Source organism: Ursus americanus, chromosome 6 (genome assembly GCF_024610735.1).
Source record: "Ursus americanus isolate L20-20 chromosome 6, mUrsAme1.1.p, whole genome shotgun sequence".
NCBI classification, from domain to species: domain Eukaryota; kingdom Metazoa; phylum Chordata; class Mammalia; order Carnivora; family Ursidae; genus Ursus; species Ursus americanus.
Window position 1 is genome coordinate 62,196,400 of NC_142132.1, and position 19,091 is coordinate 62,215,490.

General features: G+C 38.5%; 1 long non-coding RNA gene across 1 annotated transcript in view; it reads right to left on the reverse strand.

Moving 5' to 3' along the window:
* The window catches only part of LOC148109820 (uncharacterized), a 247,058-nt gene extending 235,059 nt beyond the window's left edge, over nucleotides 1-11,999 (reverse strand). The window contains exon 1 of the long non-coding RNA XR_015724669.1: nucleotides 11,966-11,999. This is a non-coding gene — a long non-coding RNA (uncharacterized LOC148109820). The remainder of the gene's footprint in view (nucleotides 1-11,965) is intronic.
* Nucleotides 12,000-19,091: the final 7,092 nt, after the last annotated feature.

Sequence of the window (19,091 nt, forward strand, 5' to 3'; positions counted from 1 at the left end):
TGTGGAATTTAAGAAAAAAAAACAACAGAAAAAAAGAGACAAACCAAAAAACAGACTCTTAACTATGGAGACAATCTGATAGTTACCAAGGGGAGGTGGGTGGGGGGATGGGTGAAATAGGTGAAGAGGATTAAGGAGTGCACTTATCATGATGAGCACTGAGCAATATATAGGATGGTTGAATCACTACATTGTATGCCTGAAACTAATATAACACTGTACATTATACTGGAATTAAAATAAATAAAATTTAAAATGTGATCCTGAATGAGTGACTTAACCTTATACCTAGCCTACAAAATAGAAAAAATTCTGAACTAGCAGGTTGTCATAAAGAAGGTACCTAGAACTTAGTAGACACCCAATAAACAGTTTCTTAAGGTACATCTTCATTAAATTCACTAACCATTTCTGGCTACGACCCAGTATTGGAATGGCAGCTATCAACCCCAGACTATGTCTCTGGCTAACGATCTGAGAGGCACAGCAGAGCGGGATGATTGCAAAGTATAAAGGAAGGAATCATAAGCATGTACACACACAAATATACACACAGACTGGATTTTTGTGGAACGCAAAAGACAGAAAACCCCTGCCTTCTATATCCAAATGCTATCATGTTTATGAGTTGCCTAGCACTAGATCCACACCTAATTCTGAATCTGATTTTTGTTGGAAGAGTGTCAAAACTTTGTATTTTAAGTGCCAGCAATATATATTTTAAACAGATATCACTTCATATACATAAATATATAAAATATAAAGTGTGTGTGTGTGTGAAAGAGAGAGAGAGAGAGGAGAGAGAGAGTGTATTTCCCCCTAGGGTGATTTTGTAACAAATTAACCTCATTGCTTCAGGCTATTTGAACCTCTCCATTGACTGGGCTGGAATAATTCAAAACCACCATGAAATGATCTCACTTAGGTTATATTTCTCTGGGATTATTAAGATGAAAATTTCCCCCTCTTCCCAACAATTCAATCATTTTTCAAACATGGCTAAGGACTCTGCTCTTCCTCCCATCCTTCTGCCATATCCTTACCATGAAACAACTAGAAAAGAACATGTGATCATGAATGATTTTTTTTTATCTTTCCAAGCAGGAAATGTGAACTAGTGTTGTGCTTTCTCATCCATTCCCCTATTCTTGGGCTTCTTTCTTCTTTCCTGTGGAAGAGAAGCTATTTCAAAAGTAGAGAAGATTAGTTAATTATTTTCAGATGCCTTCTTACCTTGTTCTGTTAGACTCTGATCTCAATGGTGTCATTTAAAATAACTCTCTGATCATTGGGTTATTATTGAGGAAACTCCCACTATGGTATATTCTAATACGTATTTTTGATTCTAAAAAACACAACAAGGATGCAGACCCTAGTGTATGCCCTGACTCCCTAATTTTATTCCACATCTCCCGGAAAAAATGTCCATTGAGAAAAAGAAAGTAAAGTGATTTTCTGTTTATTAAGCTATTTTGATAGACAGAAACAGAGACTCATTAAAGTCACTTCAAGAAAAGGGAGACTGAATATTAACTAGACTTATTGTGGTGATCATTTCACAATATATATAAATATCAAAGCATTACATTGTACACCTGAAGCTAATAAAATGTTATACGTCAATTATTCCTCAATTTAAAAAAAAATCCTTGATGTTTGGGGGAAAAAAAGAAAAAGGTAAAGTGGATTATCACAAAGTCATTATAAAAGGTACAGGACTGCATTTAATTCAATTTTCTCTGCAATGTACAGAAGAGACATTTCCTGTTCTCTCTGGCCACCTCAGAGTGACTTTGTCCTCTTGGGAAAAATATCTCCTATCTGAGAAGGTCCTCACCTTTGATAGCAATGAAAGGGGCGGGGGACACATGCCTAGCCAGCCAGATGAACCTGACCCACTCTGGCAACCACCAGGGATAATTTATCCCTGCCAGGTCTAGGATGACGGGTAGGTGTCCGGCCTCGATGCCTGGGCAGATGCTGGTGTCATGGCACCGACACAGAGAACACCTAAAGGCCAGTCTGGAGAGGAAGAGGATGAGTTCACATTCAATGCAATAAAGCATTCAAGAGTACATCTGGGTTTGACTCTCCTGAGACAGGTCTGAGCTGCAGAGACAAGTCAAGTGACTTGTTAAGGCTGCACAACTTGGTGGTGGTGGTGACAGCACTGGAAGTTGAATGGAATCAGGTCAGTGTTCGTTCTGCCATTGTATACTACCCATAATGCCCCACATCAGGCCAACGGGTGAAGGTGTGAGGTTTGAGGTTGCCCTCTGGCCCTAAGCTCTCTGTGCCTCTTCCCCTTGCTTCCTGTTCCACTTTCCTAGCTTGCAGACTTCCCGTGCCTGCTCGTTTCTCCTTCTCCTTTATCCTAATTAAAACTATACTCAGGAAAGGATCCATTAATATTGCCTTCCCCAGGGGGATTGACTCTTAAGCAGCAACTCACCATGGGCAATGATGAGGACGATGAACATAATGATGAGCGTTAAGAGGATTACTTAGGAAGTATTTTGTGTTTGTCCATGCTGAGTTTTTTCCCTATACCTTTTAAGTCAATCCAGGCTGTTCTCTCTACCGCACTGAAGATATGCACTGAAAAGACCCAATCCTACACACAACTTCTATTCCTGGGTCTTTCAAAGGCAGGAGATCTTAGGGTAGAGCTGCAAGAGGAATATAGTGTGCCTGGTTAAATGTGAATTCCAGGTAAGTAACCGTCTTTTTAGTGTAAATATGTCCCAAGCATTGCTAGGGGCATACTTACGCTAAAAAGTTATTCATTGTTTAGCTGAAATCCAAATTTAACTGGGTGACTTCTCCTGTTTTGTTTTTTGCTAAATCTGGCAATCCTACTGTAGGGTGAATGGAAAGAGCCTTTGCAAATATGACATGGGGATAAAGAAGGGAGAAGAAAACAGCAGGAGAGAGGGAAACCCCAACACCAGGACAGCTTCTGAAAAGCTCTCACAGGACTGGACCTGAGTCCACCCCTCACACAAAGGAGAGCATGCAGGACCTCAGTGGAGAGGCGCTAAGGATGATCCTACAGGAGTCTGGGCCTTTGGCCTCAGAGCATGCTCCAGAGTCCGCAGAACCAAGCAGGGCAGACGTGCCCACAGACCCAAGTAGCCATTTGTGCTTAGACAATTAGTTTTTTTTTCTCTGTTAGGCCCCAAAGGTTGAGATGGGGGTGGTCTAATAATGACTGAGAGTAGACTTCCTGCCAACCAGCATACAGGAGACTTCAGACTAAATTTAATTTTATCTAAAGGAAATGATGTGACATTTCTAACATCCTGTTTTATGAAGAAACTTTCACAACTGCAAAATCATCATTACTGCTAAACACTGAATATTTTCTATGTGACACATACCACGTTAAGTGTTCTTTGTTCATTATTTCAGTTTTTGTATTACAAAATTATTATGGAAGAAAAGGAGGGGTGAGTGTCAGCCTCTGGGGAGTAGGTGAAGAAGATCCTAGATGAGTAACAGAGGACATAAAGCAGCACCCCTTCACTTACTGATTAGCCTGGCTCTGGCCCCAAAACCTAATTCTGAGATAAAGGAAAAATGAACTCAGAAAGACGCTTCACTCAATAGACAAGATACTTGTTTCAGGAGCCTGCCCTCTGCCAGCCTGCCTTGCTGTTTCCTTTAAAAGGCAAAAAGCGTTGGTCCTGATGTAAATGCTTCATTTTCTCATTTCAGACATAATTTTTAGGCCTAGCTCAGAACTTGTGGCCTTTCCCCTTGCACAGGCCAAGTTTTTCCAAGTTCTGTCACTCCAAAAAAAAAAACCCATATCTTTGCACCAAGGTTTCAGTGAACACATTATATTACGCAATTACTATTTACTTGAAAGAGGGAAAGTTTTCTTTCCAACCGACACAGTGTCATTTCCCTAGGCAGACAGAATTTGTTCACCAAGTACAGGTATACCTTGTTTTACTTTGCTTCAATTTCTGCACTTCAGAGATACCACGTTTTATACGAATTGAAGGCTTATGGCAACCCTGCGTAGAGCAAGTCCACAGGTGCCATTTTTCCAAAAGCATTTGCTCACTTTATGTCTCTGGGTCACATTTTGGTAATTCTCACAATATTTCTAAATTTTTCATTATTATATTTGTTATGGTGATCTGTGCTCAGTGATCTTTGATGTTACTATTGTAATTGTTTTGGGGTGCCATTAAGACAATGAACTTAATCCATAAATGTTGTGTATGTTCTGACTGTTCCACCAATGAGCTGATTCCCTGTCTCCTTGTCCTTGGACCTCTCTATTCCGTGAGACACAACAATATTGAAATTTGGCCAATGAATCGTCCTACAATGGTCTCTAAATGTTCAAGTGAAAAGATGTCACTCATATCTCACTTTAAATCAAAAGCCAGAAATGACGGAACTTAGCTAGGAAGGCATGTCAAAAGCTAAGACAGGCCAAAAGCTAGGCCTTTTGTACCAGTTAGCCAAGTGGTGAATGCAAAGGAAAAGTTCTTGAAGGAAATTTACTATTCCAGTGGACACATGAATGATAAAAAAGTGAAATAGCTTTATTGCTGATATACAGAAAGTGTTCATGGTTTGGATAGAAGATCACACCAGCCACAACATTCACTTAAACCAAAGCCTAATCCACAGCAAGGCCCTAACTCTCTTCATTTCCATAAAGGCTGAGAAAAGTGAGGAAGCTGCAGAAGAAAAGTCTGAAGCTAGCAGAGGTTGGTTTGTGCGGCTTAAGGGAAGAAGCCATCTCCATAACATAAAAGTACAAGGGGAAGCAGCAGGTGCTGATGTAGAAGTTGCAGCAACTGATCGAAAAAGTCTTGCTAAGAGAATTAATAAAGGTGGCTACACTAAACAACACAGTTTCAATGTAATGGAAGAACGGTCTATTGGAAGAAGATGCCGGCTGGGACTTTCACAGCTAGACAGAAGTCAATGCCTGGCTTCAAAGCTTCCAAGAACTGATTCTCTTGTTAGGGCCTAATGTAGCTGTTTCCTTGAAGTTGAAGCCAGTGCTCATTTACCCCTCTGAAAAACCTAGGGCCCTTAAAAATTATGCTAAATCTACTCTGCCTGTGCTCCATAAATAAAGCAATGAAGCCTGAGTGATACCACATCTGTTTATAACATGGTTTACTGAAAATTTTAAGCCCACTGTTGAGACCTATTGCTCAGAAAAAGATTCCTTTTAAAATACCTACTCGTTGACAATGCACTTGGTCACCCAAGAACTCTGATGGAGATGAACAGTGAGATTCATGTCATTTTCATGCCTGCTAACACAACATCCATTCTGTAGCTCATGGATCAAAAGTAATTTTGATTTTCAGGTCTTCTTACTTGAGAAATGCATTTTGTAAAGCTATTGCTAGTACAGGTAGTGATTCCTCTGCCTCTGGATCCAGGCAAAGTAAATGCAAAGCCTTCTGGAAAGGATTCACTGTTCTACATGCCATTCAGAATATGTGATTCATAGTTAGAAGTCAAAATAACTACATTAAGAGGAGTTTGGAAGAAAATGAGTCCAACCTTCATGGATGACTTTGAGGGTTCAAGACCTAAGTAGGGGAACTAACTGCAGATGTGGTGGAAATAGTAAGAGATTTAGAATCTAAAGTGGAACCTGAAAATGGGACTGAATGTCTGCAGTTTCATGATCAAACCTGAATGGATGAGTTGTAGCTTTTTATGAATGAACAAAGAAAGTGGTTTCTGGGGATGGAATCTACTCCTGGTGAAGATGCTCTGAAGACGGCTGAAATGACAACAAATGCTTTAGAATATTACATAAATTTAGTTGATAAAGCAAGGGCAGGGTTTGAGACTCCAAGTTTGAAAGAAGTTCTACTCTGGGTAAAATCATATCAAACAGCATTGCATGCAATAGAGAAATTGTTCATGAAAGGAAGAGTTCATCAATGTGACAAACTTCACTGTTGGTCTTATTTTAAGAAATTACTGCAGTCACCCCAACCTTCAGTAACCACCACCCTGTTCCGTCAGCAGCCATCAAGCCAAGACCCAAGCAGTCACCAGGGCAAGACCCTCCGCCAGGAGAAAGGTTATGCTTCCTTGAAAGCTCAGATGATGGTTAGCATTTTTTAAAAGCAGTGAAGTATTTTTTCTTAAAATATGTGTATTTTTTAGACATCATGCTATTGCATGCACACTTAAAAGACTACAGTATAGGGTAGACATACTTTCATATGTACTAGGAAATCAAAAAAATTTCATTTGACCCACTTGATTGTGGTGGTCTGGCACCAAATCCATAATATCTCCAAAGCATGTCTGTACTCAGTGCTCTTTCTCCAGTAATAACTTGGAAACACTTTGTGCCCTCACACACCTTAGTAAGAAGATATGAAATGGTTTTTCTTTCATGCTGAAAAATAAATCACAGTCATCGAATAGTCTAGCACCTGATTTTGTAGTCTCAAGTCATCTCCAACATGTCACAAAAGAAAGAAATCATCATCATCACCGCCATCTTGCTCAACAATGACTAGCATTATAACGCCTGTGTGCAATTACAAAGATTATAAAAGGAGACAGGTCATGAAAAGAAATTTCTTGATTCTTGACCAAAGGCTTAGCACTTAGGCTTTAAAGAGGTTTTCGCATTTAACCTTACAGATGAACTCCTTACCAAAATTTATTAAAAAAGAGGGTTTTTTTTAAAGGAAATATTTGTGTTATAGGATTTATAGCCAAGTCCATGGTTTCTGGTACAGACACCTGATACTACAAATAGTTCAATCAGAGATTGGCCTTAAATATCTAAATGTTGAAGGCAAGGAGTTATCAACATCAATGTAAGCACCTTGTGCTGGGGGAGCTCCCCAACATCAAAACGAAGGTAGAAATAATCGTTTCTTTGTGAAGGAACTGGGAGGCATATACATGAATATATAACCCTTAATCCCACGCAGACCCCACAACTTTGAGCTCCTTAGCATTTATACTACCGTATGAACTGCAGCAAAAGGCCATTTTTCCTTTGGTAGAAACAATTAAGATCCAGACCTTTTTCTACCTGGATGTATCAGAGATTTTTCAAGGTCAAAAACTATATTTCTCTCTGACTTTTGAAAATGTATTTGCTCTGGGTTAGGTTTCTCACTGTCAGAGACTAGAGTTGCAAATATGAAGAAAAGGAAAGAACAGAATGTACCATTATCATTATGAGCTAATGTTTTTTTTAAATACAGATAGACAAATAGAGAAACGTATATATAACATACATAATATATATAACATATAAATATATGTAATATATAAATAAATAAAAATATGAATAAGTACAAATATAAATATATGAATACACATTTCCTAGCTCTGTCTAGCAAAGAAATTAGAAACAATAACACTCCGAATTTGGGTACTAGGAATGAGTGCTCTCTGGACAAAAGGTGGATTCTAGGACTGGGGCAGGGAAACTACGAAATGATCCTGTTGTCCTATATTGTTCTAGAAGTCAGAAAGTATCCAAGGAATGGCAGAGACTATCAGAAGCATACAGAAACCAATCTGAAGGGATTCTCAGACGTAAAATCAGGGACAATTTGAGCATCAGAATAAATAATAACAGTAGTGGATTATAACTTATTTTTAAAAGAAGATTCATGAACAAATACTGATATAAGTAAATAAATACATAGATGGGAGGACCAGAAAACCTCTTCCTAACAGTAATATAGATATAGTAATACAAATACAGCAGCAATTATGAGTTGGAAAATCAACAATGGGGAAAGAAAAGCAAAAAACTACTGGGACTTCATCAAAATAAAAGTCTTCTGCACAGTGAAGGAAACAATCAACAAAACTAAAAGGCAACCTATAGAATGGGAGAAGATATTTGCAAATGACATATCTGATAAAGGATTAGTACCCAAAATACGTAAAGAACTTACATAACTCAACACCCAAAAAAAAACAAATAATCCAGTTAAAAAATGGGCAGAAGACATGAACAGACATTTTTTCTAAAGATGACATACAGATGGCCAACGGACACAGAAAAAGATCCTCAACATCACTCCTCATCAGGGAAATGCAAATCAAACTACAATGAGATACCACCTCACACCTGTCAGAATGGCTAAAGTCAACAACACAGGAAACAACAAGTGTTGGCAAGGGTGCAGAGAAAGGGGAATCCTCTTACACTGTTAGTGGGAATGCAAACTGGTGCAGCCATTCTGGAAAACAGTATGGAGGCTCCTAAAAAAGAAAAAAAGTTAAAAACAGAACTACCTACAATGCAGCAAGTGCACTAAGTATTTACGCAAAGGATTCAAAAATACTAGTTCAAAGGGATACATGCACCTGATGTTTATAGCAGCAGCATCTACAATAGCCAAAATATGGAAACAGCCCAAGTGCCCATCAACTGATGAATGGATAAATAAAATGTGGTATATATACACAATGGAATATTACTCAGCCATAAAAAATAATGAAATCTTACCATTGCAACAACGTGGATGGAACTTGAGTGTATTATGCTAAGTGAAATAAGTCAGAGAAAGAAAAATACCTTACGATTTCACTTATATGTGGAATTTAAAAAACAAAACAAAAATGAACGTAGTGGGGGGGAAATGAACATAGTGGGGGGAAAAAAGAGGCAAACCAAGAAGCAGGCTCTTAACTATCAAGAAGAAACTGATGGCTACCAGAGGGGAGGTGGGCAGGGGATGGATTAAATGGGTGATGGCTATTAAGAAGGGCACTTGTTGTAATGAGAACTGGGTGTTGTATGTGATGAATCACAAAATTCTACACCTGAAACCAATATTGCACTGTACGTTAACTAGCTGGAGTTTAAATTAAAACTTAAAAAAAAATCCAAATTTTTGAAATTAAAAATAAAATCAACAATGGATGCTCAAACTATCAGATAAAAGTTTGATAAGGAACATGATATTTACATAGTCTCAAAGTATCTCCCACAAAATTCTTGATAATTCAAAAGCAGGAAATTAATAATGTTACGGTAAAGAAATCTAGTGAACATCATCTTAAGTTATCAATGTCAATATCACTGATATTGGGACAGACCTACATTAAGTGTCTGATCCTGTGATGATCCAAGGAGGATACACCTAACTTCTTTCTTTCTAAAAATGCATAACCTGAATCTAATCATAAAGAAGTATTATCTCAGCCCAAGTTGAAGGACACTCCACAAAACAAATGGCTTGTACATTTCAAAAATGCTAAGACAATGAAAGACATGGAAAGGTCAAGAACTATTTAAAATGAGAGAACAATGGGTAGTAAAGAGGACACATGATCTGATGAGCACTGGGTGTTATACGCAACTAATGAGTCATTAAACACTACATCAAAAACTAATGATGTACTATATGTTGGCTAGTTGAATTTAAATAAAAAATAAAATAAATAAATCATAAATAAATAAATATTTTTAAAAATAAAATAAAATGAGGGAACAATTACACAGACAACTAAATGCAATGGATGAGTCTGGAATGGATCCTGGGAGACAAGTGACAAAATGTGATTACACACTGTTGATATAAATAACAGTATTGTATCAACATTAAATGTCTTAAGTTATTTTACTGTGATTATGTAAGAGCACATCCTTTTTCTTGAGAAATATATACTAAAGTGTTTAGAAGTAAAGGAACAAACAGTCTCCAACTTACTCCAAAATGGTTTAGAAAAAAATTACTGTGTGTGCATATGAGAGAGAGAGAAAAAGGGAGAAGAGCGAGTGGGGCAAGATCTGAACACAGGTGAATCTGGATAAAGTATAAGATGATACCTTATACCGTTCTTGTAACTTTTCTATAAATTTAAAATTATATCAAAGTAACAAATTACAGGGGACGCCTTGGTGGCTTGGTCGGTTAAGTGTCTGGCTTCAGCTCAGGTCACGATCCCAGGGTCCTGGGATGGAGCCCCACATTGGGCTCCCTGCTCGGTGGGGGACCTGCTTCTCCCTCTGCACCTCTCCTCCTGCTAGTGCCCTCTCTCTCATGTTCTGTCTCTCTAATAAATAGATAAAATATTTTTTTAAAAAATAAATAAAAATAAATAAAGAGTTACAAGAATCTACCCATTTTTCAAGGCCCAAGTGAATCCTTATAGCTTCCATGAAGCCTTCTCTTCCCACTACAAAATGAAATCATAAATCATAGAATTTTATTGCTGGAATAGTCTAGATACTTTCTCCAGAGAAATCCTGTAGTAGGGCAAGTCTGCATTATTCATTAATTGTTAATTAACCAAAAGGCTTCTGAGGAAGTCACTTCTCTTGTCTTCATCTATTGCCAAAATGTTCTGCTGTCATTTATCTCTCCAATTATATTGTAAGCCTTTTGAGACCTGAGAATGTATCTTACAAGTTCTTTAACCTTCTGACCTCTTGGGCACGTTCCCCACCCCTTCGCCTACCCCTATTCCCATGATCCACAGACAAAAATAAAACACAAAACTGGTGAACTCCTCCTATTACTCCTCTACTCCTCATGTTTCAGCTTAGATACCAGCTGTTTATGATACCCTGGACTGGGTTAGATTACCTTTGAACACACTCCTCATAGCACCCCATGCTTACACCACAGCACTTAGCTTGCTAAACGGGAAGTGGCTACTTTCTTGTCCATCTCCCTCACCACATCCCAAGCTCCTTGGGGGCCAAGACCGGGGGAGAGGTACAGAGACTCATTAAATATTTATTGAATAACTAAATGAGTAATAATGGTTTCATTTTTGGAAGTCAACACGTCATGCCAGTTTCTATACCATTTTCAGATAACCTGTTTCAGAATCACCTGGGGCAGGTGCAAGCTCTGCAGATTTCCAGGACCCATCCGGAATGTAATGAATCTTCTGGGGAATAGGGGCTGAATATCAAATTTATAAAATTATCAGGCAATTCTAATGCATATTAATATTTAAAGCCATGGATGGAGCAGAATTAAGTCATTTTCCATAATTCCTGCCCCTGCATTTCTCCCTTTTCCATATCACCTCTAGTGTAAAACTCCCCAACATGAATTTTGCTGAAATCCTGGAGTTTCTACTCAATTTAGACCTTCCCTATTGAAGTATGGCCTTTGTGGATCTGGCCTCATGGACTGCTTCTCAGTAGCAACTTTAAAGAATTTTGCAAAGCCCCTATGTCCATTCAAAATTTGAGGCAAGTTGGTGCTAAAGAAGCCAACTTACTTAATATATCTGGGAAGGAATGTAAAGGAAATACATTCGAACATAACCAAAATGCCACAGAGAAAATAATAAAAAGACAGCATGCAGAATAAAATACAAAAACAGAAAAAGATTTGCTTTCCACCCCAGCCCTACCAGAAAGGAAGGGTTTTCATCTAGAAAAACAATGACTTTGGATTGAGCCAACTGTTACATACAATTACATATCCCTTAGAACATTAGCAGTGCCCTCAAAGTTTAAAAAAGGGGGGGAGAGGACACTTAAGGTTGTATCAAGTTTTACTGAAGGTCCTCACAGGGTGATATTTTTAGTCTGTGGACCTCTGTTGTGCCTTAATACAGCCTGTTTGTAAGCTACTAATAACCTCTGTGCTATGTGATTCTAGATGAATAGTAAAAATAATGTAGTCATTTCTCTTCCTGTCTCTTAAATGCCATGCCTTTATCATGCTCTTTACTTTAAGGTTCATGAAATAAAAAAAAAAAAAAAAAGACCAAAAAAAAAAAACAAACAATGGACAGCATCTTGAACACTGTGACATAAATTATTCTGAGTTAATAATTTACTAGTTTAGAGAGCCAAGGGAGATAAAGCAAGATCTCAGTCTAAGTGAAATAAACTGTGTGTATATTTAAATAATTCATACTTTAATTAAAATTGCCTATGGAACACTAGGATGTTCCAAAATCATTTTGACCAACACCTACTTACATGAGTTTAAAAAAGAAAAAGAAGACTCACCACATGTAACTTTGCATGGTTTTTGGAAAGGTCCCCAGACTGTAGAAACATAGGTCACATGCTTTTGCCCAGTGCCCCGTGCTATAATTAGCTTGCGGTGTCAAGAGCGGGGAGTACAACTGAACAGCAGGTACTCAGTAGGTTTTGCTGCATGAAGCGTAATGAGGATTTCAGATGTAACACACTAATACTTGTTTTATTACCATAGTCAGTTGTCCGTGCATCTTAGGATTCATGTTGTGTACATTGGCTAAGTCATGTTTCTTTCATTAGCTGAAGCAATTAATGTACATTCAGCCTTTTAAGTGCTACCTCTTTATGCTTTCTCCTTGTGTAATTCAGTTTGCAATGATTAAAATAATTTTTCAATGGCGATGTCACAGCTTAATGAAAAAATATACGGCACTAATGTAAGAAGCATTTGTAAACATTTTTAGGAGGATATTGTTTGTTGTTACACAACACTGTAGCAGATGGCTATAAAAAGCAGCTCAAACTCAAGAACTAGCTGAGAGACAGACCTCAGGGGACTGGGATAAACAGGTGAAAAAAGGAGAATTTTACTCTTTTGAAAGAGAATTTAATGTCATGTCAGAAATAGCTTTTGGCCCCTCTCTTGGTTTGTTCAGCTAAGGACTAAATATGGGCTAGTGTTTACAATTAATGACTCAGTCTTGCTCAACCTTTTAACTATTGGGCACTTACCTTTTGCCAGGCCCCAGGCTAAATCTTTAATACACAGCTTCTCCTTCTATCACAGAAATTGTGAGAAATAAAGACGCAGAAGGATGAAATAACGTTCCCTAGAGTCTCACCACCAGTGAGTCCTGGAGCTGGGATCCAACCCACACCCAATTCCCTTGTACCTCCAGCAGCATGGGTAAAGAGCCAGGCTGCGTGGGTTGATGTCTGTGCTTCCCTGTGTATTAGCGATGGGACTGCAGCAAGTGGCTTAGCCTTTCTGAGCTTCAGTTTCACCATCTTCAAAAATGGAGAGAGTCACAGAAACCTAACTCACAGCACAGTGGCGAAGAGTCCATGAATGTGTGCCACGTGCCCAGAAGCACGCCCTGCACGCCCATGGCAGGAGCCCACCAAGAATCTGCTCTCATGACTATTACTCTGTCTATGCTATGCTGCCCACCCCACATTGTCTGCTTTCCTATTTCAGGCCTAATTGTCTCTTTGTTTTAAGCAAGATGTTATGCTATTATGATGCCTCTTAGTAAACGAGTGTGTGCGTAAATGGTCTTAGAAATGATGATGACATACTTGCTACACAGCAGAATCAGAATCCAGATTTCATCAATGTTCTAAGTATCTTTCCTAATTTAATAAGTGATTATCCTTTTCATGCACATGGGCAATAATGTCAATAGATACATTTTTTTAAATTATTTTTCACTTCTGCAGGCATGACGTGATAATTCAGTCTTTAGCAGCGAGATATATGTGATGAGACAAAGGAGTTCAGACACTGAGAACATTGTGTGTTTCAATCGCCAGTCAGCACTGAACAGAAGAAAAGCCATTCCTGATCAAGGATGACTTACTACATTCCCCAAAGCAAACTCTCATACTGCTCCTATATATATATATATATATATAAAATGCCTCCCCTGATTCTATATTTGTCAGTTTCCTACTCTCCCTCAGAGACTTAGCTTAAATGTTACCTCCTCCAGGAAGCTTTCCAGACCTGCTTCTCCTTTCCAGATAAAATTATTTCTTCCTCCTCCAAACGCCTGAGGCAGAAAATACCCATTTTCCCCCAATAACTATCCTCTCTTTCTACTTGGTTAGTGAACTCCTGGGTTGCAGCCAGCATATGGCTTTCCAGAATAAAGACTGTATCAGCCTCTCCTTACAGCTAGAGTGTGGCTAGCCTTGTGACCACAGTTTCACTAACAGGATGTAAGCAGAAGTACTGCGTCCTACTTCTAGGACATGTCCTCATACAGAGCAGGGCATGCCATTCTTTACTCCTCCCCTCTTTCTGATTGCTGGAATATGGATTTAATGGCTGCTACTTGAGCAGCCATTTTAGACCATGAGGTAGAAGTCAAGTGTTCATAATGGCAAGAACGACTAGACTAGCTCATTCCTGATGATTATAAAGTCCCCAGGCAGTATGGGCTGCCCACTGCCAAAAACTGTTTATGGGAGAAACAAATAAACTTGCATTTTCTTTCATTTGCATGTGAACCCTATCTTGACTCTTTCAACTCCTTCAGCGTGTTGTATTACCTGCACCTCTAGCTCCTGAATGGCACTCACAATATCACATTACACCGAACTGCATGGAATAGCTGTTGCTGTACCAGATGCGAGTTCCTAGAAGTAAGGACTGCCCATCAAGTACTCATCATGGGGCCAGGCTCTTAGTAGGCTCTTGAGTAAACAAATTCTTGTTGCATAAAGACAACCTGAGGCAGAATGTGTAGAAGTCATCGAAAAACAGGTCCTCTTCACACTAACTTGGGAGCATCTTTCTATGTAAGCATCAAGGTCTTTTTCAGGTGCAGATTGACAATGCACAGCAGAAAAGTAGCACAAAATGTTTTGTCTGTTGCTGTGCCTCTCCATTGCTCTTATTCTGAATGATTTCATTATAATTAAGAGAGTAAATTCTCTTGCTTCAGGATTATGTGTTTGCTTGAAGGCTTCAGCAATAAAGCATATACATTTGGTTGAAGAACACTGTCATCTGAGATCATCCCCTTGAGTAGAAAGCCTTAGGAAGAGTGAATGGTGGCTCTGAGGGAGGAGAGGTCCATGGTTCTCTCACGTGATTCTTACATCTGAGCCAAGGTTGTGGGATATGCGAATGAGAATTAGGAGACTCGGCACACATCCTAGGCTTAGCCACTTGTTGGCTATTTCACCACTTATTCTAACTTCCTCTCCAGAGTTATTTTCCAGGGGTTCACTAAAATAGAGAATGTGTATCATTTGAAAAAAAATAATCTATATTAATATGAATTGTAGAGTTTTAAAGGTAGCAGGATAGGACACTTTTAAACTTAAGCAATGTTTTAGCAGAAAGTGATGCTTTGGGGAATGTAGGCTTAGGTTTTTGTTTAGTTTTTTTTAGAATAAAACAATCAACTGAGAGAAAAATAGAATATCTTGGGCATGAGGGTCTTATTGATTTATCTAGTCTCTGCTATGATCCCACGACTCTTTGGTAATGTCACAGATCTGAAATTACTATGTGAACTTTGTAAAAAGCATGACTTCAATGGGAATTCAAAACTCAACTTGAGTATTAAGCACTTAGCTCAGTTAAATTTCCCAACACTACTGACATCATAAAGCCCTTCAGAAGGCTCTGAGTGGTATAGAAAAAAGGTTTGTCTGAATTTAAGGGCCTAATTTGTCTACTTTAGAAGAAAAAAAAATAATCTTTTTTGGTGGAAAAGCTTTTTGAGATATAAGCATTACACTGATTTGGCTGTAAGTTTTTAAATGGCAATGAAAAATGAGCCATGTCCTTTTTCTCAAATTCACACTTGGCCAACAGTGAGAATCCTTTCATACTGCTTCCTCTGAATAAGGGTCACTTTATTCAAAGGGCAGAGGGAAAGGAGAATTATTTAATATATAAGAGCAGCTGCAGAAAATGCCCGCACTGCCTTTGTGAGGCCCAAGACAAATTGGAAAACGTATGTCCCTCTGACATCAGTCATTTAACGTCTTGCTCACCTGAAGGATAACTGTCCTGGGTGACCATGTGTTGGCCAGTTTAAAAGCTCATTCACCAGTACCACACAGCAATACAATTAGAACTTATTCACTCTAGACATTTTATGGATTGTAAATAGGTATTTTATTTGTGGAAAACAAGGCCACAGTCCTTGAAACAACTTAATCATGGGCATAATTGTTAAAACAATTGAGCATAGCTGGATCATTTTAAGAGTGAGTGAGATTCCTTATCGGAATCACTCATCACCTAAGTTATGATCACAGTTACAAAATGTTTGCCATCAATAAAAAGGAGGGAGGGAAAACATCTTGGGAAAGATGTCATAACCCCCTTGATTTCAAGAACCTTAAGCTGGAGGGTCTTGTTTAGAAAATCTGAATCCCTAACGATGTAACCAGCCTTTGAATCTCCCGAGAAGCTACAGCACGGCTGTTGTTATTCACATGTATCTCAGCAAAAGTCTAGGAACTTGGGGACCACAAATTCTATCTGCGGCTCTGCCCAACCTTGAATTCTTGACACTGAGCAAGTCCTTTCCTTTCTTTTTTGTCTAGGTTCTTTATTTTTTTCCCCAAAGGAAAGAGAGAAAAGAAAGGAAGGAAGAATACGCAGAGGAATATTAACACAGAGGCATAATTCCCATTCATACCCTGGTTTTCCATTTTTTCACCTACCTGGGGGACTTTGGGTGCTGAAAGTACTGGAATATGGGAGACCACATTCAGCAACTTAGCTGATACACTATATATTAGAAGTACTATACTAAGGTGTGTTGAGAGCCACATGGTCCTGGAATATAGGAGCCTGTGTCCCGCTGAAATGTTAGACCAGTTTCAGTGACCTTGAACCCAAAAGCATTTTGTACAACAACTCAACCAAATGCTGACACTCCAGTCTGAAATCAGAGCCAAAAACACAGTTGCAGAATCTGTAACCGATCTGGGCCTTACCCTGATTCACAGAAACTCATGAATGTTTTCTACCGAAGCAGAGCCAGATCCAGGAGTTCCACTGAGGCATTCTTAATGTAAAGTAAATTTGAAAGAGTTTATAAAGGATTCAACCTGGAACTCTAAGGGAAATTGGAAATGAGTAGGAAGTAATTCTTTATGAACCAAATCAAAGAGAAAGCTGCCAGAAATCATGACTTCTTTTTATAAGACTGAGACAAAACCATTTTGACAATTGTTAAAAACAAAACAATGGGCCCAACATGGAGTCACTTGTGCTAAGCCCCATGTCACCAAACCAAGACTTAATTATGCTTCAGCTGTCCCAGAAATGGAATCTCAAACTAGTCAACGAGGTATCACCTGATCAGCCCTAGTTAGGTAGTCTGCCTGACAAACCCCTATCACCCCTAAAGGAAAGTTACCTTGTAATAATCAACCTGCTTTTTAACCTCATGCAACTTCTTTGTTCCTGCTCCCTTCTGCCTATAAAAGTCATTTTGTATAGCTCCTCAGAGTTCCTTTTTATCACTAGATTAAATGCTGCCAAACAGAAATCAATTTTTACCCAAATAAACTCTTAAAATTTTAAATAAGCCTTGGTTTATCTTTTAACACAATGAATTATTCTTTACTCAACTGATGAGTCACTCTTGCCAAAATAGTTCCCTCCTGCCTTTTTTTTTTTTAAACTCAGAATGTTTAGTCATAAAGTTATTATTGAGTCTTTTGGGTTTTATCCCTGTAAGTTGGCAACTAGATCTGAATTCTGTTCATAGATGTGGTAAAACCTGGAATTTGACTCAGGAGGATTTTTTTCTATTTGTTTGTTTTCAAAAATGCTAATGACAATAACAATTATAACTGCTAGGAAAACAGTTTCAACACTAACACACTGGTTGCTACCGAAGTATTGAGTTCCCTGTTTTTGAGAAACACACCGAGGGATAAACTTAGTATTCTAAGTAGGTCTTTCACAGTTAGAGAAGGGTCTTTTGTCTTTTCCCTTCTTCTTCACTACAAACCTTTCCCCACCAAAAAAAAAAAAAAAAAAGAAAGAAAGAAAGAAAAAGAAAAAAGAAAGAAAGAAAGAGAGAGAGAGAAAGAATCCTTTTGCCAATCTATTCCTTTGGGTTAACGAGATACTCCTAAGGGTAATGAAAATATGCTAGAGACAAACTTGCTCTAATTGACAACTTTGCCTAATATTCATTTTACCCTGGCAATAAGAGAAAATCTGAAATGGTAGGCTGGCCCCCACTATTCCAGCTCTCAGGTACAAGCCCTGACTAACCCCTGCCTTCCCCTTAAGTATAGGCAGGAAAAACCCTGTAAGGGACACTCTCCTGCTGGCCTGGAAGAAAGCAAACCACCATGCTGGGAGAGGAGAGGGGTTTCTAGGAGCTGAGAGCTGTCCCAGCCAATAGCTAGTGGGAAGACAGAGACCTTACTCATACAATCACGCAGAAATAAATCTGCCAACAACAGTGAGCTTGCAAGGGCACAAGTCTCAGCCAACACCTTGATTTCAGCTTGGTGACAGCCTGAGCAGAGGACATATCTAATTTGTATCCAAACTCAACCCATGGAAATGACGAGATAATAAATTTGTGTTGTTATAAGCCACTAAATGTTTGGTAATTTGTTATGTGGCAGTAGAAATGAATATGCTGACAAATGCATGTAAAAGTCAGTCAGCAGAATCTGTTAATGACCCTGCAATACATGGCCTACTTCATATTGGTGGCAGCAAAAGCAAAGGTGAGACACAGTATTCAACACTGTTGTCTTTTCTTTCTTCAATTACAACATTTGGCTTTTGGCATAAGTGTCTGGAGCAATATTTTCATTTCTTCTCTGCCATCCTCTTCAGTGGATCACATGATCAATTTCAGAGGGAATCATGGAATGATTCCTTTATAATAAGGTACTCAAAGTCAATATGCTATTGAAAGGAATATATGTCGCTAATCTGTTTGGATCAACTATAGAAGATTCTCTCTCATATATATATATATATATATATATATGGTATCTCCTCAAATACAATCAGAATTTGGTCAATCTAAAAAATGTGTTTGCAAAGACAGAAGCACATAGGATCCATTTATACATACAGATTATATTAAGATTCTAATCATTGGTGTGTTTGTTTTCCCTTTTCCATTTTGTAAAAATTGTAGTAGTAGTAGTAGTAGTAGGAATAGTAGTAGTAGTATCCTTTATAGGAGATTGTGTCAGCTGTTTTCTCTCTACTGAGACTCCGGGAAGAAACAGACTTAAGCTTCAGGAGGAGGCAGCATACTTAAGGGGAGACAGTGGCCTGGGTATTAGGAAAACTAGGCTCTATGACCTACTTTGACATTTATTAGCTCATGATTTTAAATATATCATTTTCTTTTCCTAGGTCTCAGTTTCTTCATATATATAAAGAAAGGGTTCAATCTGCTCTGTATAGTTTATGGTG